This window comes from Poeciliopsis prolifica, unplaced genomic scaffold (genome assembly GCF_027474105.1).
Source record: "Poeciliopsis prolifica strain line A6 unplaced genomic scaffold, Auburn_PproV2 SCAFFOLD001, whole genome shotgun sequence".
Taxonomy (NCBI): domain Eukaryota; kingdom Metazoa; phylum Chordata; class Actinopteri; order Cyprinodontiformes; family Poeciliidae; genus Poeciliopsis; species Poeciliopsis prolifica.
Genome location: NW_026562376.1, coordinates 2,412,501 through 2,438,610, shown reverse-complemented (window position 1 = coordinate 2,438,610; position 26,110 = coordinate 2,412,501). Strand labels below are relative to the sequence as shown.

The 26,110-nt window shown below is 37.0% G+C and overlaps 1 long non-coding RNA gene across 1 annotated transcript; it reads left to right on the top strand.

Moving 5' to 3' along the window:
* Positions 1 to 308: 308 nt before the first annotated feature.
* On the top strand, positions 309 to 9,861 carry LOC129358801 (uncharacterized). Its single transcript, XR_008605840.1, has 3 exons — positions 309 to 380; positions 485 to 534; positions 9,798 to 9,861. It is a non-coding gene; the product is annotated as an uncharacterized LOC129358801 (long non-coding RNA).
* Positions 9,862 to 26,110: the final 16,249 nt, after the last annotated feature.

The following is a 26,110-nucleotide window of genomic DNA, read 5'->3' as shown; positions in this document are numbered from 1 at the left end:
GAGTCTGTTTTGGTTATTTTCACCTCCAAATCCTGACCTGCTTCCGGTCTACAAAGAATAAATCACACAGAAAGCCGAGATTTATGAGAACTGGAAGAAAAAAAATACACCTTTTTGTTCTAATTCCGAGGAGGCGATGTGGGTATTTTTCTTAACATATAGTTGAAGAAAAGCGGAGGAGGGGGCGGTGGGTTGTTAGGTGAGGGAAGGGAAGAGTGACGTCAGGTCCCATCACGCTGACAGACCTCCTATTGGTCCAGGGGAGGCTTTTAAAAGGTGCAGCCAGCAGCGCACCGGAGGCTTGATCTCTGCGCGCAGGACGCGCCGCGGCTCTCCATGCGCTCCAACCCGGAACGGAGCTCCGGACCAACCGGAGCCAGGTGAGCTCGGACGGAGACCCACGGAGGGGTGGGAGTGTTTGGAGATACAACAAAACTGGTCCCATTACGATGTTCTAACTGCTTTTTTCCCCCTTTTGGTTTAGATGTTGGTGAGGACGCGGCGCGGCGCGGACCGGACCTTTTACATCAACAGGTAGGTTCATCCAAAGCTCCATTTTAAAGAAACACACGCTCACAAATCAAACTCCGAACATCCATTAAAAAAAGAAAGCGAATCAGAAATTAGACAGGAAATTAAAGCGTCGTTACGGATTAAAATGACAACAGCTTCATGTTGACTGGAGCTGCTGCCTGGACTGGAGAGAGGAGCTGTTAAAAACACAAGAAGAAGAAGAAGAAGAAGAAATGTGAATCTGGAGAGATGAAAATGAAGAATTAGTCTGTTAAAAGAAAAACTAAAATTTCACTTTGAATAGATTAGTTTCTTTATTTTTATGCCTGTTGCGTTTGGGGAGATTTCAGCACCGGCGCGGGCGGACAGCTCCGCGCACCTGTCCCCGCGGCAGAGACTTCCGGTCGCGGGAGCGTTCATGACAATGGTGACAGCATGAAAGGCGCGAAGACGCAACGCGCATTTCATTCATGCCTGTTCGCCTGTCTCCTTCTGGAAGCGGCGAAACGCGGGGCTGGAGCGCAGCCAGCGTGTCATATTTACATACTCTTCCTCCCCTGCTACTCTTCCTCAATGCATGCACCCACATGCACGCGCACCAAATGGTGTGACACGGCGGGGACGAGCTGCAGCCATGAGAGAAATTCAGCGCTAACAGGTGTTCAAACAGGCCCGCTCGGTACATTCTTCCAATTATTGCAATTAGATGCTGCCTGGTTACCACTCCATAATGTGCAACTGCTGCTGTGGAGGTGTGTGTGTGTGTGTGTGTGTGTGTGTGTGTGTGTGTGTGTGTGTGTGTGTGTGTGTGTGTGTGTGTGTGTGTGTGTGTGGTGTGTGTGTGTGTGTGTGTGTGTGTGCGGAAAGAGAAAAGGGAGGATGACACAGGCAGACAGAAATAGAGGGGAAAACAGCAGGAATGCGCATAAAAGAGTGGGCGCATTTGATGTCGCGATTGTTGCTCTCTGTGGAGGATGGGGAGGAAAAAGCCAAGCATTCTGAATTATATAGTAGTGAGTGAACGCCCTCTGCATGCATAACTAACGCTCTGCTTTCCCCCAACCCCGAGTCATTATCAGCTTCACCAGACTGTCCACAAACTGGAGGCAACAGTTTGAGTTTTAATAAACACAAGAGGGAATAAAGAGCGGAGATTAGAGCAGAACAACGGGCTCTGGACGGAATAATGTTCTTTATTTTCATTGAAGGCGTTCAGGTTTGCAGGGAAAGGTTATATTTTGCCATTGCACGTTTTTTCTTTGACAGAAAAGTAACGGAAGAGGAAATCTGTTCTGATTTATACATTTTAGTTTCCACATGAACAATCAGCAGATCTGAACCGAATGCAGGTGAGGTCTCTTTATTTACAAAAAATAACAGGAAAGATCGGAAACAACCAAAGTACTACTACTCCCGATTCTTTTGTTTTATTTAAAATTTTCCATTTCTGCAGCATTTGCTACTTTGATCCGTCTTTAAAAAGAGCTTATTGGGGCTATTGCCCAGGGCTACAAGTTCTCACAGGGCAGCAACTTTATTTTGTATCCCTTATTTTGACCTCTGCATGTTTTACAAACTTAAGGTTTGATTTTGGCTGTGGTGGCGTTTTGTTTTTTTTTCATTAAATTATTCTAAAATATTTTAAAAGTATGACATTAAAGCAGGGCTGCAACTAACAATTCTTTTAGTAATCGATCATTAATTAATCGGATAAAAAATGTCCTAATTCAACCTGTTAGATAATTGCTTCTCTTTATTACACATATCTGGTATTTTTACCATTGTGTCCAGACCTTTTTGCAGCTGCTGGGTTCTTTGTGACAGATTTCATCCAGTGAAATTCACCTAAAGCTCAAACAAAACGATTATTTTAGTAATCGATTCATTATGATTAATCCAGTGAATCGTTTCAGTCTTAAACTGCAGCACATCATTTTGAGACCAACTTTGTATCGTTTATCATTTATCGTGATGCATTTTCTCTAAGAATATCGATCTACTCAAATTCCAATTGACAAAAACAGAAACTGTCTGGATTCAGTATTTCTATTTTATACAAATTTCTTTGTTTGTTAAATAAGAATACCAATAAGTACAATTTGAAAATGTGATTAAATGCATTTAGTTTATGGAGCTTAGTGGAAAAAAACAACAGTAATTTGTCCTAAATAAATGTCTGATAAATGTTTTTCTAGAGCAGTATTTGTGTTTGTGTGGCTATGATTGTTCTGCCAATCACAGTCCAATAAAGACATAAGTACACAAATCAGATTACAACAAATAATGCAGCCTAATGTTTTGAATCATTTCAGGAACTTTATCATAATTGTTATGCATTTCTTTGACGGGGGTGAAAGCGCCAAAACGGGCTCCTGCCCGGGCTCCTGATTCGTCTAAATCCAGCCCTGCTAATTTCTGTTCACTTTTTAGAAAGAAGGGTACATGTACATAAGATTCAAACTAAAGGAAACTGCAACCTAAATCCACCTTGTTGAAGTGACTGCATCTATTTGAGGCTAAACAGAGGAATGACAGAGGATGATCTGGGTGGTATTTCATGACCAGTGACGAGGGGACATCTTGACTTGATGAGTGATTGAGCTGTCATGCTGCAGAGCGAGCGGAGGGCAATCACAGCGGCCTTATCAGGCCGAGGAGCAGAAAAAAAGATAACAGGGCGCCATAAAGCGGGAGGCTATCGGCGCAGGTGAGAGTAAATGTGTGTCATATTAAGCAGGGAGATGTTTGTGGCAGCTGTCAGCCTTGTTTGAACAGCAATCACAATCAGCAGCCAGGCGTGTTTGTGACTCTCTCCGCCCTGCACCTTCTGCTCCTCCACTCCTTCCTCCTTCTGTTCGCCGCTAACCTCCTCCTCCTGCCTCCTGTTGCTTCTCCAGCTTCAAGTGACTGACATTGCATCAGTTCCACCACCGTCTCGAGTCGACTTATTGCAGCTTCAGATCTCTTTCAGCCCGACTTCAAAAAGCCTCTTGTGAAAACAAGGCTTATCAATTTTTCTGCTTCGGCCTTGGAAAGCTTTTCTCTTCCAGTCTACCAGGAAAAAAGAAAGAAAGAAAGAAAGAAAGAAAGAAAGAAAGAAAGAAAGAAAGAAAGAAAGAAAGAAAGAAAGAAAGAAGATAGAAAGAAAGAAAGAAGAAAGAAAGAAAGAAAGAAAAGAAAGAAAGAAAGAAAGAAAGAAAAGAAAGAAAGAAAGAAAGAAAGAAAGAAAGAAAGAAAAAGAAAGAAAGAAAGAAAGAAAGAAAGAAAGAAAGAAAAAGAAAAGAAAGAAAGAAAGAAAGAAAGAAAGAAAGAAAGAAAGAAAGAAAGAAAGAAAGAAAGAAAGAAAGAAAGAAAGAAGGAAAGAAAGAACGAGCTGCAGGGCGAACTGCGATGGGATTGACACGTATTTACTTCCATTTCACTGATTCCATGTGTGGAAATTGGGAAGTTTCAGCTGCAAAACAGAGGATACAGAAATAATTTCTAAATAAACTGCAGCAATTACATAAAAAAGATGCTTTACAGTCAAGTCTGCTGCAATAATTAATAAAACATTTAATCACATAATAAATTAAAACAAAGTCAATAATTTTCATTTACATGATTTATCGTTTTTCTACCAAAAACTGGATGACCAAAGTCTTCAGTTCTGGTCTTTACTAACCTTTTCTGAAGGATAGTTTGATTCATAATTCATTTTATTTGTTGTTTATTTTGAATATTTAGAATATTTTCCAGTTCCAGTGTTAAATGTCAATTTAAAGTTTATTGATCTTTGAGAATATTTACCATGCCGTTACTTTTAAAATGGTCTCAAATGAACAATTTTATCGTTTATCGCGATAACTTCTGAGACAATTTATAGTCCAGGAAAATGTATCGCCATAACAGATTTTTTTTTTCAATCAATCATTAATTTTATTTGTATAGTAAAAGATTTTTCAAAGTCGGGTCTCAGCTGGAAGAAAAATGGAAAAACAACAACTTTTTTTTCCAATATAAGTTAAACCGAACTAAAATACCATTTTCTGATTGGCTGCCAGTTAAATTTATGAAACTAGCAACTAATTTTAAACGTTTCTGACAAGAAAAAGATCAAATAACCACAAAATATCACGATAAAACTTAAAATCCATTGATTAATTTCACACAGATGGATGTTTGAAAGCCTTTATTTCTGTAAGCTTACAGTTAATGAGAACATGACAAAATTATTCCATCAGAGAAATGTGCGTTCACTGGAAAACAAAAGCTTCCTACCTGCTTAAAGGTTGCTACATTCAAAAAGTAGTTTTAATCTGACAGATTAACTTAAAGTTCGAAAAGTTAAATTAATGTGAAAGTGGAAAACATTTTTATGGTTTCTAAATATAGCATTTTTGAATCTGCAGCTTTTTCAATAAATTTTGATATTATCTAAAAGTAAATTTATTTCAGGAACTTTATTAAAAAGTGAATCATGTTATATAGATTAATTATGCACAGTTGGATTCCTGAAAGTCTTTATTTCTGTTAATTAGGATGATTTCTGCTTGTAGTCAAATTAGAATAAATCTAAGAAATCTCAAAAAATACTTCTAATTTATGGAACATAACTTTAAAGTTTGAGTTATAAAATAACAAAAATTTAATAAGCTTTTATGGTTCCTGCATCAATATTTTGTGAAACAAATATTTAACTTTTTACAGGATTTTTCTTCTTTTTAGTGCATCCCTAATCAAACTCACACACCTACTCACTAAAGAAAAAACATTTAGGTGTCAAAAAAAACGTGGCTTTAAAAGATAAATTATGAGAACCAAGTTAGACTTTGTTTTTGATGTATAAAACCATAAAAAACCAAAAATACCCAGTGAACTGTATGTATCTTTGCACCTGGCTCACATTCGTACTACGTGTGTCTTCGTTTACCCGCAGCGCTCCCCTCGTCTACTTAGGGAGAAAGCTAAATCCATTGTTTGATGTGGCCTTTTCATTTGCTCCAGGGAGGCAGACAGGAACAGACGAAAGAAAGCAGAGGATACGAGACAAAAAGAAATTATCAGGCTTGATGGAAAAAGCGAGGGATCTTAAAGAAACAAGCCCATCTGATTTTTTCAAAGCGGCTTAAACGAACTAAAAAAGAAACGCCAAGAATTTTGCCTTTAAAAGAATTTTTCTATTATGCTCTGAAGTCTGTTAAAATTGTTTTATTTTTGTGTTTCTGGTTTCATTAAATCATTTCTAAATTAAACAAAACAATATCAGACACTGATAATTAGTCAGGTATAAAGCATTGAATGTGACAGATTTCAATACTTATTTAATCTGTGAAGGTGATTACATCACACATATATTTGTAACTGTTCCTGGGAAATATACATGGGGCTACATCATTAAAGTAATAAATCAATTAATCACATACGTTACCACATGATTTATTGTTTTTCTTTCTACCAGTTCGGTGTTTTGGACATTTAGAGACTTTCTAATTAGTTTAATTTGATGTTTCTGTTGTTTTACTTATTTTGGATATTGAAAATATCTTCCAGTTCCAGCATTAAATGTTCAGTAGAATTTAAAGTTAATTGATTTTTGATGTTTTTGCATTATTAAGCCATTACCATGAGGCTGCATAGAGGAAGAGATGTACCAATGGAAAAGAAAGACTTTTTTGTCTGAGCCAAAAATAACCCACAAGACTGAGAAAATATACTGTCTGCAGACAAACCCAACAAATGTGAAACACTTAAAGACAAGAGTGATTGGTACTTTATAAAGTGCACTCATCACAAATATGGTGAAAATGACATTGAAAACTACATTTGATCTATTTATTTAATTTAAGAAGTCAAAAATAAAGTAGTTGGACTCTACGATTAAATAACCAGCTCGTTTAACTTTAAATAAAAATTTTGGAACATGGTGAAAAAGGAAGTAGACACAGACTTCAGTTAGCCAATAGCGTGTCGCTAGCTTGATAGGCAAACAGTAACAATATAAGTTTTCATAGGCAGATGTTAAAATCTCTTATGTATTTTAAAAACTGAATTTTATTTAACATTATATCTCATATCGGTCTGTACTTCCAAATATTCATCAGAAAAGTTCATTAAAACACGTGCTAATCGCTGTTAGCATGTTAGCCCGTAGGCTACTGTGGAAATTAAATGCTAGCTTGTGGATAGAAAACTTCTGACTGCATATTTAAGTCGCATAATTTTAATTTGACACAAAAAATTTCTAACTATATATTTTAAGCTGTTCAATCTTGTTTTTTCTTGGTGTGTCTGTGATAACTAATGTATTAATGTAATTCTAATTAGCATTTTAGCATGTTTGAATATTGTTCATACTTGGAGTATGAAGGATGTATCTTTCTTGTAACTTTATTACAACCAACATATTAGTCAATTGTTGGTGTCCATCTGTTTAGTATTTTTCATTGTAACTGGAGATTAGAAAGTTTGTTGGCAGGAAAACATAAAAAGTTTGAATATGATAGAGGATTATATTCACAGATTTACAAAGAATCTTAGCATTTTTTCATGGTATAAAGAAGACTACTGCAAATATCCCTGAAATCAGCAAATTCTCATGTTGTACTAAATGGTTTGCTTTATTTATAGTAACTTATTACTCCATTGATTGTGGTTCTTATCTTGTTTTGGACCAATGGTTTCAAACCAACATACTTATGAGAAACGTTTTTCTTTTTCTTTGCTGAAAAACAAAAAAATGAAACTGAAATATAGTTCGAAGTGTGCAGAGTTTTATGTTAGTAGTCCTGCAGTAGCTTAAATATAGATAACTTATCTAATTTTCCAGTCTAACATTGGCAGAATATTTAATAAACTTCTGTTGTTTCACTTATTTTGTTATTCAATCTCTGAGGTACAATTTTAGCAAACCAAGAGAATAAACAGCATTTATATATATTGTACAGAAATGCTAGAAAAATTCAGCACCAACATATTCAAAACTCACTTAATTACACCTGAAAATTAGGAAAACTCTGGCACTACTTTGAATTTACATCATTAAAATAAAGACTCCACAACTTCAAAATTCATCATCATCTGGCTCCCATTAAAAGTGTTTTTCAGATTAGCTTGTCACACTCGGTGTAATGACCTTTTCCCAAAGAAAGGCCAATTACTTCTGCATCTTCTTTTCTGCTGTTGTTCATTAACTACAACATCTGGAATTCAATCAGAAAACTAAGCAGATATGTTGCAGTAAGTGTCTTCGTTGTTTTCTCAAAATCGTGATGCACAACTCAAATCCGCACTTTGGAACAGTTTTATTTATATCCTACGCCTCAAACAGTTTCAGGTATATAGCTTTCAGTGAATGCACTAATTAAATCCAAGACTGACAGATGGTCCAACATTTCATTTGTGACGAGTGGAAAAGAAACAGCAGGGACAATGGCGAAGGTTGCTAAAATGAGACTGGAGAAACTAAATAGATTAACGAGCTGAAGTCTGTTTGCACTTTATCTCGTTTGAGCGACTGCCTGATGAGCCCAAACTGTGCGTGACCGATTTCTGCTCGCACGGATCGACCCGGATGGCTCTCTCGCGACCCCTTGCCCCTCGTCTGGTTTCCCACACGATCCCTTTATTTGTCAACCGCTGGTGCTGTTGCTTTCCGTTTTAGTCCGGCACTGAGAAAAATGTGATGCAAATGCTGCGCAGTTCCTCATTACATACAGGTTGTGAGTCATGATAAGACGCGGCTGTGTGTTCGCAGACAAAGTGTAACATCTGTATTGTCAGGCTGCCTCCTCTGCACAGCGATAAGAAAGGATTTATTTCAATAGCCCTCACAAAAAACTGTCAACATTAAGAAAAACATGGATTAACACTAATAAAGGATTAACTTTATAGTTAACTAAAACTAACAGGCTGAAGTGTCACAACTCTGATATCAGTAACAATAACATTTAATTTGGAATAAGTATTTAATTTTAAAATGAGTCCTTGGCTTTATTCTGTAAAAATTGGTTCATTTTTTTTTTTACTTGAAACATCAAATGTTTTCCAAACTTGGAGAAATGCAGACTCCAAAGTCCAATCTCCTCAAGAAAATAAAAAATTATTTTCATGTTTTTAATGTTGGCCTCTGAACAATGAAATAATAACTGTAATTTTTATAAAATATCTTAACAGACAGAATAGTTCTTTTTTTTTTTTTTGTAAAGTTCAGCAATTAAATTTAATACAAACGTATGAAACGTCATCATTTCTTAGGAAGAATCTGTTGTTTTCCTGTTGGACGTCCCAGAACCAGCAGTAAATCAGGATTATTATAGTTCACTAAAACCAGTGGAAAAACTAAATCTAACTGCAATAAATGAAAACAGGAACTAATGGAAAAATCTATGTACAACTACAACTATATTACTGTTGTAATATCTTGTTTTTGTGTTTGTGATTTTATTCCCCTTTTCTCCCCCAGACATGCAGTTTGCAGCTGTTAGCAAGTTTATGCTAGTTCGCAAAATGGCTACAATAAAAGTTTGGAGAAAACAATAATTCAGCAATAATTGAATATATATTTTGAAAATGGTCCCTTATGTTGAGTATTCACAGTCGCAGCATAATCACAATACAATGCAAAACTTTGACCTGTTTGAATTCTGCACCTGAAAATTAGCCACAGTGCGACAAAACGTAAAAACTGTTTTTAACTTATGGAACAAGTTAAATTAGTCAAAAAACAAAATAAAATTGAACTGTAATAAAAAACAAAAAACATTATATGCTTGGTTTAAGAGATTGAGGATTCCTAAATAATATTTTAAGACCAGAATTACTCGACTGATTTATCATAAGAGAAGAAACTAATAACACACATTGCTAAACGCAATAATTTCCCAGAATAACCAGGCTAGTGAAAATATAATTAACTTCATCCATCAAAAGCCATTTATTTATGTTTTAATTTGTGCAGGAGGCCTTTATGCTGCATTTCTATGCATGAAATTAAGCCAACAACAGAGACATCATTTCCATTTCAATGCTTGAAACCTGTGCAGCGCACCTGATGAACAAGAAGAACGATGCTTTACAGAACTGGGTGTCTTAATTGGTTACCATTCAGTTTTAAAAGAGTTTAAAAGAGAAAGCTGCCAGAGCAGCACGAGTCGTTCATGTTTGATTGCGTTTCAATGCTCACATTTCTATCCCGCCTTTCAGGCAATAGAAAATGTAACAGCTCCCACCATTATGCATTTTCTTGTTCGTCTATTTTTGTGTGAATGACTGCTGTGGTTTTACTATTTGCTTTTCTCTGCAAGGTCGACGCGCTGGAGAGAGGGGAAAGCGTTTCCTCATCCACCTGCACACTGTGAGTAACTGTTAGCATGTCGGCCATCTGCCGCCTTGTCGTGTAATTTTTAATTCTCCACGCATTGCATTGTGAAGTGCTAGCAGTCAGCCTACATGTGTCTGTTTCCTTCTGAATGTGAGACCTTCCTTTGCAAGTTTCCTCAAGTGTGAAGTCTGTTACGAGTCTGCATGCAGGTGTGAAACCTGGCATGCCCCGACTGCTTCATTAGACGTACCACATCGGCTGGTTTGTGTGATTTTCCTCCTTTTTTTGTTTGCTGTCTCTAAAGTGACTGTGTGTGTGTGTGTGTGTGTGTGTGTGTGTGTGTGTGTGTGTGTGTGTGTGTGTGTGTGTGTGTGTGTGTGTGTGAGACAAACTCCTTCTACCATGGTGCGTGTGCGTCTTCATGAGTTTCTGCGTCTGCCTGTATATGTGTGTTTATAATCCAAGGCCATTCAATAGCGCCACATGGATCCATCCCATATCCTGGTCGCCATGGTAACCGAGGCCACTTATCACAGAGGGTCCAGGCAGATCAAACAGGTGTGCATCTCTGCTCAACAACTGTTGCTAGGAACCTTTGTTGCGCAAAACGCACAGGTGCTTGTCGCCACCGGTGGAAACCAGCAGGAGCGCAAAAACATTGTCTTGATGTCCCAGTCTGAACTGGTGTGTGTGTGTGTGTGTGTGTGTCTGTGTGAGTGTGTGTGTGTGTGTGTGTGTGTGTGTGTGTGTGTGTGTGTGTGTGTGTGTGTGTGTGTGTGTGTGTCTGTGTGAGTGTGTGTGTGTGGAGTCTTTGTTGGAAACAGTTTGGCTTCTTCCGAGAGGATATTTTTTCTTATATCATGTCACTCTGAGTCATCACGTTATCATCTTGATTAAAGGTCAGATATGACCAGCGAGGAAGTTAAAATGTTCGACATTGTTCTTTATTGTTTCTCCTTCAAACTAAAATCTGAAACTTTTGTTTTAAAAATCCACAAAGGCAGTGCAGCTTTCATTAAAAGTGAAAGGATTTTTGAAAGAGCCAGGTAGCCACATTTAAAAAGTAGCATGTGAAGCAAACTTTGTAATTTGTTCACATGTGGGATCGTTTGTACCTCCAACCAGATGGTTTGTAATTTTTAGCATATTTTCACATTTGATAATCCAGTAAACTTGGTTCATTTGGAGACCAAAACTATAAAATTTCCGGATTTTGTAGTTCTGCTTCACACTGCATTGTGTCAAACAACTTAGAAAATGTAACTGAAAATCCTGTTCCCCTCCCTCACCTGTGGTGGCGCTGCACCAAGAACCACTGAAGGAAACAACATGAAAAACTCAGAACACGACACGAACTTCCTTCTTTGTAAAATCTAGACAAAACTGGAGTGGCGTCAAATTTTAGTGGTTATAGTATTTCTCTTTTGTTATTGGTTAAAGACCACATCATTATTCCCACCAGCACCAGATACACACGTCTGTTTTGGTTGTATTTACCCAGAATCCCCTGCGCTGTAGACTGCTTCCTGCTCTTGGTCTGCTCGGCGTTCACATGTTCATTCAAACCGCACCAGAGTTCATTTCAACTGAATCAAAATTTAGGTTATTCGGAGAGATCTCATTTTTGTCCGCCTCAGAGTTTGATACATATTCACATCTTCGCAAACAAACGGGACTTTCTAGGCAAACTAACTTAAAGGAGACAAAAACCAGGCTGGTGTGAACGCATCACAAAATCCTTAAATCCTGTTTTATGGCGTTCGGTGCCAGGAAAGTTAATTACTGGACCTTAAACTCATACATTTCAGGAATATAAAAAAATATGTCATAACTTTGAAAATACGCTAAATTAATGTTATTAATTTGGTTTAACTTTTGCATTTATTAAAAACAAAATATCAAAAACAAACTAAAGTATTTTCAGGACAAGCATAGAAAATAGGGAAAGCCTCATCGTATTTCCCAGTTAAAAATATTGTATTGCCTGTTTTAAAATCTGAAATGAATGTGTAATTTTATTTTAAAAAAACAATCAGAGAAAAGTTATGAATGCAGAAAAGGCAAAGTAATTTATGTGACTGGTGTCTAGCTAATACAATTTATGCCGCTTTTATTTTTCTTATTCTACACAGAAAAGCAGCCAAATGTTAACTTCTACTCATCTGTTTCAGCACAAAAAATAACTTTGATTTCAATCAAAGTTATTGAAATCAACTTTGAAATCAATCATGCACTCAAACACAAGTATCTTCTGGTTTATGTTTTTATTATTGTTTCTAATGGGAATATCCAATTGCATAAACACAAATACAAATTACAATTACATTTAGTTAAGATCTTTTCTTTGTATGTTTTCAAATCCCACTGCAGAGATCATTTCAAACTCTATGTGTGAATCAAAATTACAAAATGTGGAAAATGCAGTTTCAGTTTTTAAATTCAAGGTTATAGTAGGACATGTTCAACAGAAAGAAATGGGAAAGAATGGTACAAAGCAGCAGAAGGAAATGACAGGAAAAGGATAGAGAGGAAAGTGCTGGAGGCTTGGCCAGAGAAACCGTGTTGAATCCAGCGACGGTTCCTCGACTTGCAGACACTCTAAGGCACCACTTTGTTCTTCCTCCCTCCTTTTGCTCACCTGGTCTTTATTCGTAACAACCTTTCGCCTCCTTTCCTCAACATAGAGCTGAGCGACGTGGCTAAAAACTCAATCTGAGATTCTTTTCATACCAGATCTGATTTACGGTTTGAAACTATTTTGTTTCTCGTTTTCTTTTCTAAAAAATAAAGTTAGAAACGGGAGAAAACATTTTTAAAAAGTTGCTTGTAATTCATCCATCCCCTGTGGGTTGAGCAGTGGAGCGGTAGGGCCAGCAACAAGAATATTAGTTACAAGAATATAGTGCTAATAAAAGCTCAATAATATCCTAAAAATACAAGGAAGTTGCTTTAATGAGAAAAATAAAAAGTCCTTCTACTGATTTGATTCGGATGTGTTAAAAGATGAAGTATTTCCTTTGCTATAGAACTAATACCAAAGTAAAACAAACTCATCAATTTTCCTCATTTAATCTTTTGTTAGTTTTTGTGTAGGAGTTAGCATAAAATTACAACTTCATCCTGCTAATATTCTGTCGTTAGAGTTATATTGACTCTATGACTTTATTCTGGTCATAAAATGACTTTGTTCTTGTGATTAAAAATAAAATAACTTTGTCCTAATACTCTGGGTCGTAGAGCTGACCTGAATTCAAAGTCCAGTAAAACGACACGGCTGTTCTTGGCGCTCTATAATCTGTAAAAACCTACAGAGTGCATTGATAAAAAAAAATTTAAAAATCTGATTTTCAAAGATTAAGGTTGAATTCAAACCAACGTTGTTCAGTTAGCTAATCCAATGCCAGTTTACCAAAAAAATGTGGTTCTTATGAGTTTTAAATGTGATCTGTATTCTGCCTACGAACCTACATCTCAGTTTGAGTGAACTGTACTCTGGTGCCACAGACCGCTCCAAAAGCAGGAAACGGACTACAGCGCAGGGATTTCTGGGTAAATACAACCAAAACAAACATGCGAGTTTAGTGCTAGTGGAAAAATGGCCTTTAGCCAAAGACAAAGAGAAATCCTGCAATCACTAAAATCTGTCTTTACATTTCATGAAGAAGGAAGTTGTGCTCAGTGTCTTCAGAGGTTTTTATGTTGTTTCCTTCAGTGGTTGTTGATGCAGCGCCCCCACAGGCCAGGAGAAGAAACGGTTTCTCAATCGTTTTGGATTATCTGACAGTGCAGTGTGAAAATGAACCAGCTGAAAATGTAACAAATGTTGCAATTTGGTTCCCAAATGAACTGAGTCTAAATCTACAAAAAAACAACAATTTAATTAATTGATTAAATCAATTTGTTGCCCAGTCCTCCCTCATCCCGCCGTCCTCCAGCTTCCACTTTATCTCGGGTTCCTGAGAAGGCACCATGCTGTCGGCGCAACCTCCCCCACTATCTAATAAACTCGAAAGGACAAACATAAGCCCCCCCAAAAATTACCTCTCCTTTGGTATTAATACACAGCTCATATGTTATGAGTAAAGCTACGTCTGACATTAAAACATATCTCCTCAGCGTTCTCACATTTTGCTGTTTGGTTCTCCCCCGGCTTGCTTTCCACGTGGCTTCCTCTGATGATATTTAGGAGATAATTAATATTGACAGGAAGCACTTGGCTTGCTCAGTGAGCTGTCCACTTTACAAGTATCCACACAAATCCATATTGACAAGCCGGTTGCAGTCTGAGCTGCCCTCCACCTGTTCGTGAGTTTATTTCTGTGTAAACAATTACTGCAAGCTGACAGGAAACCAAACTAGCCTCAGGTGGATTTACACCTGCAGTTGATCTGATTTTGCTTCATTTAATTAAGATACTCGGTTGGCGCCAGAGGCGTAGGGTTGAATGCAGTTTTTAATAACATATTTTTACCCTGCGCTGCTTTTTCCCGTTTTCTCTCTCCATATGCTCATTTCAGCTTTAATCCCAGCACGACACCTTTCGTTCCTCTCGCTCTCACTCCTTTCTCTCCTGTGTGTTTTTTCCACTCGCGGTCCTTTCCGTAACCCAATAACCTCGACTCTTGAGCGCGCCTCTCACCTCTCCGCCTCACCGCGCTGCTCTTCCTGCCCACCGCCTCCTTGTCTCTGGCCGTTTGTTCCCTGCGGCGAGCCCTCAGCTCAGGCTGCCATGTGCAGGATGCTCCCTCGGTGAGAGGTCAGTGGTCTGGCTGTTTTTCTCTGTTCTTCCCCTCAGCAATTACCGCACCATGACTGGAGATCACACAGTCTTTCAGTCCCTCTATTGCAGCCTGCCAAAGAATTAAATATTATGTCCAGGGTTTTAATAAATGCATTTAAACTTGAATATTGCTTCAGACTAAAATAATTATTTCTTTATATTTTTCTTATTTTGTTTGATACTTGACATGATTTTGAAATTACAAGTTATTGCTCTTATTTGAAATGTACTAACTGCACCACTGTCAAAAGTTAGTATACATCTATTTCAGAAATAAACTTAACGTAATATAACTGTATTTTTGTCACTTTCAAGTTTCAACAGTAATACTAATGAAGCTATCAAAGAGCAATTAAACTACACATTTTTTGATAATTACTATTTCTAAATTTAAAATGTCAACCCATATAAAAGAGCTAAAATATCTTGACATTCGATCCTAGCATTGCTGCTTTGGCCATTAACAGATTTGAACCATTAATATTTGTATTATTTACATATTATATGTTTGTAGACGTGGAGGGAAAAAGGCAGATTCTGCCGCGCTGCTGTGGTTGAACAAATCTGTTCAATTAAATCTGGAGATGTAGGTTTTATTAATTTAGTGCAACAAATTGAAAAACAACACACAAACCCTATTGAAGAACAACTCAAAGCCACTCATTTTGTTTTTGTCTTGCTCTCTGTGAACACACCGGCTCAACAACAGCTCCGCTACGCGAACATTCGGTCCATTACAGTATTATGTTTTCAGCCTCGACGTTTATTTAGTGATTATTCATAAGTGATCGTTTGAACGCAGCGGCGCTTGACTAGCTGCACTACTGACGATCTGTCAGAGTTGGTGTTCAGTTCGTTTTTTAACTGAACTAAAACACAAATTTCTGCAGCACATCTACATGTTGAGGTTCTCATAGTCAAGCTAGCTTGGCAAGTTTCTTCCCCACCGCTACTTTTGTTTTTTTTCAATTAAAACTTTTTGCTAACTTGTGAAATGCGAAACCCTTGGACTTTATTTAATTTCCGTAGAGTTGACAATTAGTTGCAAAACTCCATGTGCCTTTTTCTTTAATTTAGTGACGCATACATAGAAGATTTAGCATGTTGACAACTTGCCAGCTAAAATCAACCGTGGTCATTGTTGGTGAGCGTTTTTTTGCCCTCCAGCAGAAATCTGGGCTTGATTTTACGTGTATGAGGTCATGTTACAGCGTTTCATAGTGGCAGTATTAGTTACTTACTTTAATTTTATTGTTTAGTTGATTGGGACAGACCCAGAAATCAGTCAAATGCCTGTATCACAGTGAATAAATGTCCAAATTTTAAATGTTTCCATGGAGGCTGTCTGGTTTATTTAATTTCTAGAAAAGGTGCAATATGTTATCTAAAAGTGCTCTTTTATGGTTTTTTTTATATTACATTGTCATATAGCAAGCCAATAAAGGATGATAATAACTTTTTTCAGAATTTTATGCAATGGCTACACTGGTCCAAAACACCAATTTTAAAAGCTTTCATCTGAGATTGATTTCATTTTTTTTACTTTAAATCTAACCAGGTTCTATTTTTAAGTTGCTTACAATCTGATTTGGCAAATAATGGATTTTTTTTTTGTCCCGAGCAAAATATATGCTTATGTGGTTTCATATAAAAATTGAATACGTTGTAACTATACTGGAGTTGCTAAATACTTTAAAAATACAATCACAACTTCTGCATTGAGAGGAAATGTATTATTCAGGTCAAGGTAATTGTAAACCAATTTCCATTAGCTGTTTTAATTTTTAAATAGTGACGTGCAAAGAAAAACGATAATAATAGCAGAATATATTAATTTGCCCCTCGTTTGTTTAAATCTACTTAAGCAAAATCAATTTCCAATGAAAATCCTTTTCAGAATTGCAAATCATAATGTATGCTGGTGGCCAGAGGACAGAGAAATCTGTTCTGTCGCAGGGCAAATAATGAAAATGTGTCATCTTGGACGAGGACGGCGGACGAACGCCACTCTTCGGTGAATTCCATTTTCTAATTCTCTGACAGACGCAGAGGGGGAGCTGAGCACATGTACCTCCCCCTCACATACACCAATTACTGCAATGAGCAAATGAAAGGCTGTGTCCCATCAGGGCCGCCGTAGGGGGTAGAAGAAGAAGGAGGGGGAGTTATACATAATTGCCCCCCCCCCCTACACACACATACATACATTATCGACAATCATCATCTGCTGCCTGCCTCGTTGATAATCCCACAGTTGTCTGTTCAGCCTTGCAGCAGATTGGCTCGTCCCGCTCAGTCGTACTCCTTGTTTTTTTTTTTACATTTTTCTGTCTGTGTGTCTTGTCTGCATTGCTCCATCATGTCATTTTATTTTTCACTCCTCCTCCTCAACTGTCTGCGTCGCTTTGTGACATTTCTGCCGTTCGTGCTCTAACAGCAATCAAAACACTGTTTGTAAAGAGAGTCTGTTGTGTCAAATAGGGGCTATTTGCAGCTTCGCTGGAGTGCAGATTAAAGAGAGCAACTGAAAAGGCTCTTAATAACTGTTGCTGAATGTTTCGGGTTAAGATTTTTATTCAAATCCTGTAACTAGAAGAGGGCAAATTAATCCAAAACACCACTAATACTGATACAAAGTCAGTATGGAGTGCGGTCAGAATGAGACTTTAGTTTAAGATTCCCTCTTGAGATTTTTGTACTATAAATTCTCGTACATAGAGTGCAATATTGCTTATTTTGTTGTAAATACAGGATCCGTATCACCGACAGTTTGATATGTCACCAAACGTCTGACCTGCTGTGGTTTTTCTGTCGTTCTTCCTTTGATTCAGTTTGTTCAATTCTTTACAGCTGTGACAGCAGATTCTGTCATGAAATTCTGTTTTATTTTTATATTGCAGTTTCTCATGGGGTGTGCAAAACAGCTTTGGTACCAATCTGAAACCAGTACTGTTACAAATACTTGTTATGCAAGTTTGAGGTTTTTTTCTTAGAAAATGTTTATTCAAATGTCAGACAGAAATTGGACAACGTTTATAGTTATCTACAAAATACTTTCATTTGTATATTTTTTGTAAATAAAACACAAAAAATATCGTTATTAATTTTGCTGCAGTAAAATTAATAACGAGAATCCGCAATAGAAAATAAAAAACATTTATGCGGGAATTTGAAACTAAAGTATTGATCTTATTTTGTGAGCATCAATCTGATATCAATAATATTGACATGTTTGGATCAATTTATCCATCTCTAGTTTCTGAACTATACCCCAAAAAATATTTCGTCATTTGCTCAAATGATTTTTGACACCTAAAGATCAGATGTTTAATGATATAGCAAACATAAATAAATGCATCGGTATCAGTATCGGCGATACGGACCTTGATTTTACTTACAGATCAATCACACCTCAGCTTTAATTTCTGGTCTGTATCTTTCTGCAAACCTTAAATTTCACTCATGAGAGCGGAGAATCCCACCTGACTGCACGCTCTGCTGCGGCGGTGTCGCTGCAGGCTAATTGAAGTCAACCACAGGGTACTGCTAATGATCAGCCTGCTGCAACCCCTCGTTGGCCTGTCGCTTTCCTGTCTGCCATTTAGAAACATCTCTAGGAACGAATAAAAAACAACAACAAAAAAAGACAGGAGAGGTGTCGGCGGTGCAGGAGAAGTGACCCAGGTGATGAAGTGACCGCCATGCTGTGCAGGAAGTGGCCGCATCCGGCTCTGCTCACTTCCGCTCAGTGGCCATTATCCGTGGCTCCACTTTCTCTAACAAAAAAATCAATATGAGCTGGAGGTGGGAGGACAGGAACTCAGGGTGAGGTGAGAGGATGAAGCAAGGGGAGTAGAGAAAACCGAGAACAAAAGCAAAAGATTGATATGTAAAGGGTCAGATTTAAAACAAATATTTTATAGAAAATATATCACAGCAAACCAAAAAAGACAGAATAGAAACATGCAAACAAAAATTTCTAAATAAAATGTTCCTAAACTGGGGGTGGCCAATATGGACTTCAGATTTTATTGCAGTATTTTGTAATATTCATGTGATAACAATAAAAATGACAATAGCTATGTATTATTTCTTTATTCAGTAATTGCATGGATGAGTGCATGACAGCAATTATAGCCCCACAAAAACAAAAATACTTCTCTTGAAAAACTATTCCTAATTGAAAAAAGCTTCGTTAAAACAATTTTCACATAAAAAAGTATGATATTTTATCATATTTTGGAATTTATTGATATTTATTGGCGCTTGAGTGACCAAACAGTGGAGAAAATAATCAAACTAACCCAACAAAACAGACATTTTCACAGGTTTTAAACGTTACTAACTGGAATTCGTGATAACAATAAATCAAAATTCTTATCGTAATGAGACATCTCGATAAATGATAAACAATACGATAAATAACCAGCCTGAGCCCAAACTAAAGGGAAAAGATTAAAAGTTTGCAAATTCTTTCATAGTAGGTAGATATATTTAAAACTGAAAAATTAAATCTGAGGACAGAAAAATAGTAGATTTCTTGTATATTTATCATTAGTACATAAGTTAAATTAATGCATGTTTTGGAAATATTATATATTAGATCTGAAATACCGATAACAGGTGAGCTGTAGTAATATTTTATGAATATAAACAATACAATTTAAGCTATATTAAGTTATAGTGCATTTTTGGGGAACAAGATGGAGAAATATCCCATTAAACCAAACATGCAACAATTTATACCTGCTAATGGATCAGGCACCCAAAGTGCCCGGGGCCCCACATCCTTTAAATCCGCCCCTGGTAGTAAATACCACACAAATAAACCAAAAGTCAAGAGATCAGAAAGAAATTAAATAAAACAATAGTTACCAAAAAAGAAAACACAATTTAAAAATGATGATAAATACATATACAGTTGTATTCGAATAAGCTACAGCTGTACATATTTTTTTATTATTATTTTTGTATATTTGTGGAAAATAAAGGCTATTTGTGAACATGATGATCTGACTGCACAGTCTCAGCTGGTGGGAGGGAAACATCTATCTAGGCATTTCAGTGTAATAATAAAAATACAGAGACAATTAAAGACTTTAAAATGAATTTTCAAGATTCCTGCAATTAAATCAACAATAAAACCAAGGTGAAAATCTTTAAACGAACAATATTTACAGATTTAAAAAGACCTTAACCCCAAACAGGCTCCCAATGGTGCAATAAAAGCTACAAAAACATTAAACTGAGCTTTTTACTGACGCATTATCCAATCAGACGCAGCCGTGTGGTTTAACTGCTGCAGCCCATCGTAGAGGATGACCCCACTCTCGGTCAACTGGAGCCTATTTCTGCCACGCCTGCCCTGTGGCATTTAGGTTTATGAGTCCAGCCCTTACCGTTCCCAAATAATGAGCTTTAGGAGTTGGACAAAATGTCCTGGAGGCCATGTGGCTCCAGAGAACTGTCTAGCTGTCTGAAAGTCTGGGTTTTTATGCATTTCACACCTAAATTCAATGCTAATATCACACATACCTAATTCAACTGAAAATAAAAGGCACCTATTCAGATAATACCTTTTTAATTACAAACATGTGGTATTTAACTGTGTGGACTTTGTTGTATCTCCTGGTTCTTTTTGACAGATTCCCTCCATGGAGGTGGAGTCAACATTAGAGGTGCAACTAGCGATTATTCTGACGATTAATCGGTTTATTGTCAGTATAATACATTAATCGGATTTTTTAAAAACCGCAACATTTAGCAAATTTTTCATTTAACCACTTCAACTTCACTGATAAGTTTTCTTTGTTTTTGTATTGTTGACTTACTTACTGATCTGGATAGGTTGTTCTTTGAGTGAAGGACTTTTTAAAGTCTTTATACTTCAATTAATGATTAATCAATGTCTAAATTAGATTATTTAACTAATTGATTAATCAGGTTATTTCCTCTAGTCCACTTGAAGAATAAAAACAATAACAGTGTTATTGTTTTTAGGAGAAGCTGATTTACTGTCTGTGGAGGGAAATATGCCTTAATTCATGCGACTCACTTGTGGCGTAAATATAAAGTGATTCAGGAGAAGATTTTTGTTGTAAATCCCAGCAGACGCTGCATCCTCTCCACTTTCACTCTGTGGATTTGAGGATTTAATCTGTGAGTTTGTTTGCTGCATTTCCACTCAGCACAACTTTGTTTAAAATCGCTGTACTGCATTGACGCCTCATTAGCGGCGCAGTCCATGTGAAGTGGCACCATGGATTAAAATAAACTGTTTGGGCTCTGGAGAAGCTCTCTTTATGTACGTCATTAACATTAAATCTGAACCTATTTGAATTAATCATCGTGAGCAAATAGCTAATGATTAAATTAGCTCAACATACATGTTAAGAGAAATTATTCATGTTGGATATGGAATATGATAAAAGGTTTTTTTTTTGCTTCCACCCACTCCGCTGTATAAGAATTAAATTTCTTCAACAGGCCTTGACAACCTAATTGAACATTAGTCTAATATAGAGCATTACCACCAGAGAAATGAAAGCCTGCTGTCCTTGAACACTCACAGCTTCATTGTGAACCCTACTGTCTTCTTATTTCGTGAAAGGGCCTTCCTTCCCAAGTGGAGAGCATAATTTCACCTTCTCTAATGACATCGAACTATTCACCAAGCCATCCATAATTGTTGGACCAGAGCTGGGAGAATAATAGGCTTTTCTCCTGCAGTGTGACCCAAGTCCTCCAGGGTTGCCAGATCTGACAGTTTCCTGCCCAAAAACAGCATAAAACCAGCGCAGCTCCCAAAAAGTCCCAACTCTAATGAAATTAATTTTGATAGCAATTGTAGTTATGCAGTACATATGTAGGCCTGTTACAATAACATAATTGCCTGGATGATAAATTATCCCCAAAATTATTGCGATGAACGATAATGTTGTTCTTTTGACACCATTTTAAAGTAATATAGCCTAATAGCAATGGTGTAATAATGCAGGAAAACATTCTCAAATATCAAAAAATTTTAAACTATTATAAACATTTAACACTGGAACTGGAAGAAATTATAAAGTCTAAAATAAATAAAGAAAACAACAAATAAATTTAATTATGAATCTCTGTAAATAAAATGTCTGTCAAAAAAGGGCTAGTTGAGACCAATGCATCAAAAACATTAATTTTGGAAAAAAGAAATATGCAAATGGATATTATTGAGATTGTTTTAATTGATTTGTTATTTATTGAATGCAGACCTATCATCTGCATTCAAGACATTTTTGGCTGTCCTTTATTACGTTCTGACCAGAACCAGATCCAGTTACAAAATCATGTTTTATTTTTTCACATTAACAGAATATAGAAATGGAAACTTTGAGCCACTGGAAGCCCATTATTTTCTAATATGCTGTTTTTAAAATGTGAAAATTAGATGCATGCTGGACGTGGAGCTAATTCCTAATGTGTCATTCTGCATGTGTGTGACCGTATTGGTGGGTTTAACCAGACCGCATGTCTTCATGCGGCCATCGCTAATGTTCTCCACTAATACGTGTAACTCAGTGGCTCAGGCTGGATGTTAATGAGCGCTGAGAAGGAAAGGGAAGGAGAGCAGCGCCGGTCTAATGAACTCATAGCTCGCCCTGCGTTGTCACTCTCCTGCTCAGCTCTGTGACCTGGACAATGCAAACGCATTGTTGCTGCGGCTTTGTGGCGCGCCAGCCCAGGCAGCCGGCGCCCCCGTCGACAGTCAATGGGCTCCCTGTAACTTAAACTTGCCGGCGGTTTCGGGCCAGCACAGGCAGCTGTCATTCTGAGCATTGTTGGCTGTTGACAGCAGCCGCTGACAAGAGCATTCAGAGGAGAGGAGAGGCAGAAAACTCGACACGGCGCGGCGCAAAGTGGTGGCTGCGCGAGTTCGACCTGGAATAATCCAGATTTTTATCTTAACCCAAAGAGATGAGGCAGCGGTTATAGGCTGAGGAGGTAAAATGTTTAGATGCAGAAAAAAGTCAAAAATAAACAAGTTACATAATACATCTATCAGAAAGAAGAGGTTGACTGGTTGTATGGTAACCTCTGAAGCTGCCTGATTTGTAAATTTTGGAATAATGGTGACAAATTAGAAACAGAAAACACAGTGAAGATATTCTTTTTTAGCAAGGTTATAAAAACGGGGGAAAAAAATTGACATATTTATGGAAATGTAGGACAACCACATGTGTATGAAGAATTAAAAAATGATTGTTCATATTACATCTATCAGACAGCAGTGGATTGTTTGTGACAGGATGAATAAGTTAAAATATGACAAAAGTGACTTATTTTGAAATTAAGGCTTCGTAGTAAAAAAAAAAAGCAGGTTTTACAAACAAAACGCACTAAGATAATTTTTTGTATGATTGTATAAACTGCAAAAAGTTTCAGATAGAGATGAGTTCATATGTCTTAAAGAGATGAAGAAAAGTTATGCAGAAGGATGACCACAACCGACGTGAGACAGCAGACAAACTGAAATCTGACTGATTTGTAAATTATGGAATAACAATAGAATTACAATTTTATGGTCAACAGAAATGCAGCTGCTGTAAAGCAACATTTAGTCAGGCAGTGATGACAGAAACAATCATGTTTGGAACCTTTCGGTTCAGAGACAGCGTTGTTGAAAATCTGGGCGCAAACAAAATGTTTATGTGTCGAACTAAGTGGACAGAGATACCAACAAACTAAATTAAAAATGAAACCAAAACTAAGCAAAGCAGACGAGTTCTTGGTTTAATTAATTTTTGTCTTTATATGATGAAAATACATTGTGAAATGAAATATCTTCTTCTCGGCTACAAATCATCCCAAATTCAGCTTAAGCAAAACGTTCGCAAGGCTGCAGACCAGTAAACATGTTACCAGTTATGGTCACTTCATTTTTACCAACAGTTTTAAACTTTCTGCTACAAGCAGCCCACATGTCTTGATCTCCCTTATTAGCAAATAAAATAAACTGTTTTGCAAAATGATGTCACGCAGCTGTGCTTTTCTCATTCAGATGATTTTTTTAAGCCCTGTACAAACAAAACATGGAGAACACAAGACTTTAAACGGCTCAAAAGCAGAGCATGCTTTCAACAAGAATTCAAACTGGATCACAGATCGTCTTGTTTGTGACAGTTTTCCGCTGTTGATTTAACGAACCTCAGAAAAACAGTTTTCAAGTTCAGTGATTACGATAGTTTCTTGGCAACGCTGGAGCTTGATGACACCGAAGGATAAGACACACGACACTCTGTGTCTGTTTCCTTCTTTATTTTTATTTTTCCTGGAGGAGTATCAATGAAGACCAGCGAGAGCAAAAAAGGGAAACCTCATAATGGGCAAAAAGCTTTAGATAGTTAGCAATCAGGACGTAAAAACCAATTAGAGAAGAAAACTTGAGTGTTTTACTACAGTTTTCTTGAGAGAGCTGTAATTTCTCAGCCATCTGAGGCTTTTAGGCTCGTTTTTAACCAGAGAAATCCATTTATCATCCTCTTTGATTTTAGATATCAATCACAGATGTCAGGGGATGGAAAGAAATACAAATATTCTGCTTAATTTTTGTGAAATATGAATTTTAAATTATACATTGAACAACTTTTGCTTCGGCTCCTTACTGAGCTACGATTGGATCCTCTTGAAAGAAAAGTTATTTTAGTTTTTTTCTCTTTAGTCTTATTTTTTCCCATGAAATTAAAAAACTTTCTCAAAGTAGTCAAGAGTAAAATCAACTAATAGGGAGAAGATAATAAAATAGTTTTATTTTCTTCAATAATAAAGTTAAATCGAGCTACATCTTAGGCAATGTCATGATTACATATTATATAATTATTAAAGTATTTAATAAGAATATTTGACATGTAAAGGTAGAAAAAACTGTTTTGTAAATGTGGTATTTCAATTAAATAAGAAACACAATTACAATCCCACGTGATTAAGTTTGTTGACGCGATGAGTCGGTAACATTGTGCAAGTGATATTTTCTCAGATTTTCTCAAATGGTCAGTTTAATTTTCAAGTCATGAACTATTACAGTATAAATCTAATTTTACTGAACAAAGCTCCCATTAGAACAGTATTTATTTCAAAAATAAAAACTAAAAAATTCTGTTCCAATTATGCGCAGCAGATTTTCTAAACATTTTCTGGATTATAAAGATCTGCAAACGGTCATCCTGTGAATGTGCAGCATTAATGGTCACATGTACTAAAATCAAAAGCCGTTTCAATCAAAATCATCTTAACAGACAGAGTTACATGTTAATATTGGACCTTCTTCCTGCACAATTCTTGATCTATTAAACTTGTGAGTTTGTGAAAAGTTTCTGCTTGAATTTCTTTGCAGGATGTCAGAATATCTTCCAGAGCTGCTGCTTGAGGAAACTCCAAAGGTTCTCAATAGGGTCAGAGGTCAAAGGAGGATGGTGACACACCAAGAGTTTCTCTCCTGACACAGTGTTACTCCGAGCAGCATTAGATGGTTCTTTGTCCTGCATGAAGATGATTTTGCTCTTTTTGAAGCATGATAGAAAGTGATCAGTCAGAAAGTCCATATACTTTGCTGAGGTCATTTTCACACCTTCAGGACTCTGAAGGGGCCGACCAGCTCTCTCTCCCCATGATTTGGGCCCATAGCATGACTCCGCCACCTCCTTGCTGACGTCACAGCCGTGTTGGGACGTGGTGGCCGTCCACCACCTTCCACTGCTGCGTCCATCTGGACCATCCAGAGTTGCACAGCAATCCTCAGTGAACAAGTCTGTTTGAAAATGAATCTTCATGTCCGGCTGGATCCACTGCCACCATTTCTGCTTGTGAGCTGGTTGGGGTCTAATAGTCGGTTCATGCACTGCAAGCTTCAGGAGGATCCTCCACCTTGAAGCTCCAGCAGCTTCTAATAACTGTTTGCTGCTTTCTAAGGGCATTTTAACAGCTGCTCTCTTACTCCCATGAATTTGTCCAACAGAAACCTTCCTCATTACATCTTTATCTGCACAAATCCATCTTTGTTCAGAATCAGCCTCAAATCTCTTCACAGTATGATAACGCTTCAGTTTTCATTAAATATCTCATGTTTTCATACCTTGTCATACCATCTCTCTGATGATTTTCATCAGCAGAGATTCTTTCTCTTCCCCATGTTGCTGGAATCCTGTGGCCTGCTGAATGATGTGGAACATCCTTCTGAAGTAGATTTCCTTTAATTGAGCTAAACTGATCAACCAGCTCTCTGAAATTAATTATAGTGATTCAAAGAAACACAATACCATCAATAAATTTAATAGCACATCTTTATGATACTTAAATCCAATTTTCATAATAATTTGGAATACAATTTAATACTCATGTTGCATCATCATCCTCCTACCATATTTTCAGTACATTTGGCAAGTTTTTATAAACGTTTCAGAGGGAAGCTCTTTTGAAATAATTGTCTTTGTGTGGCAGAAAAGCATAAAATATTTAATAAAAGGCAGTGTTATCTTATT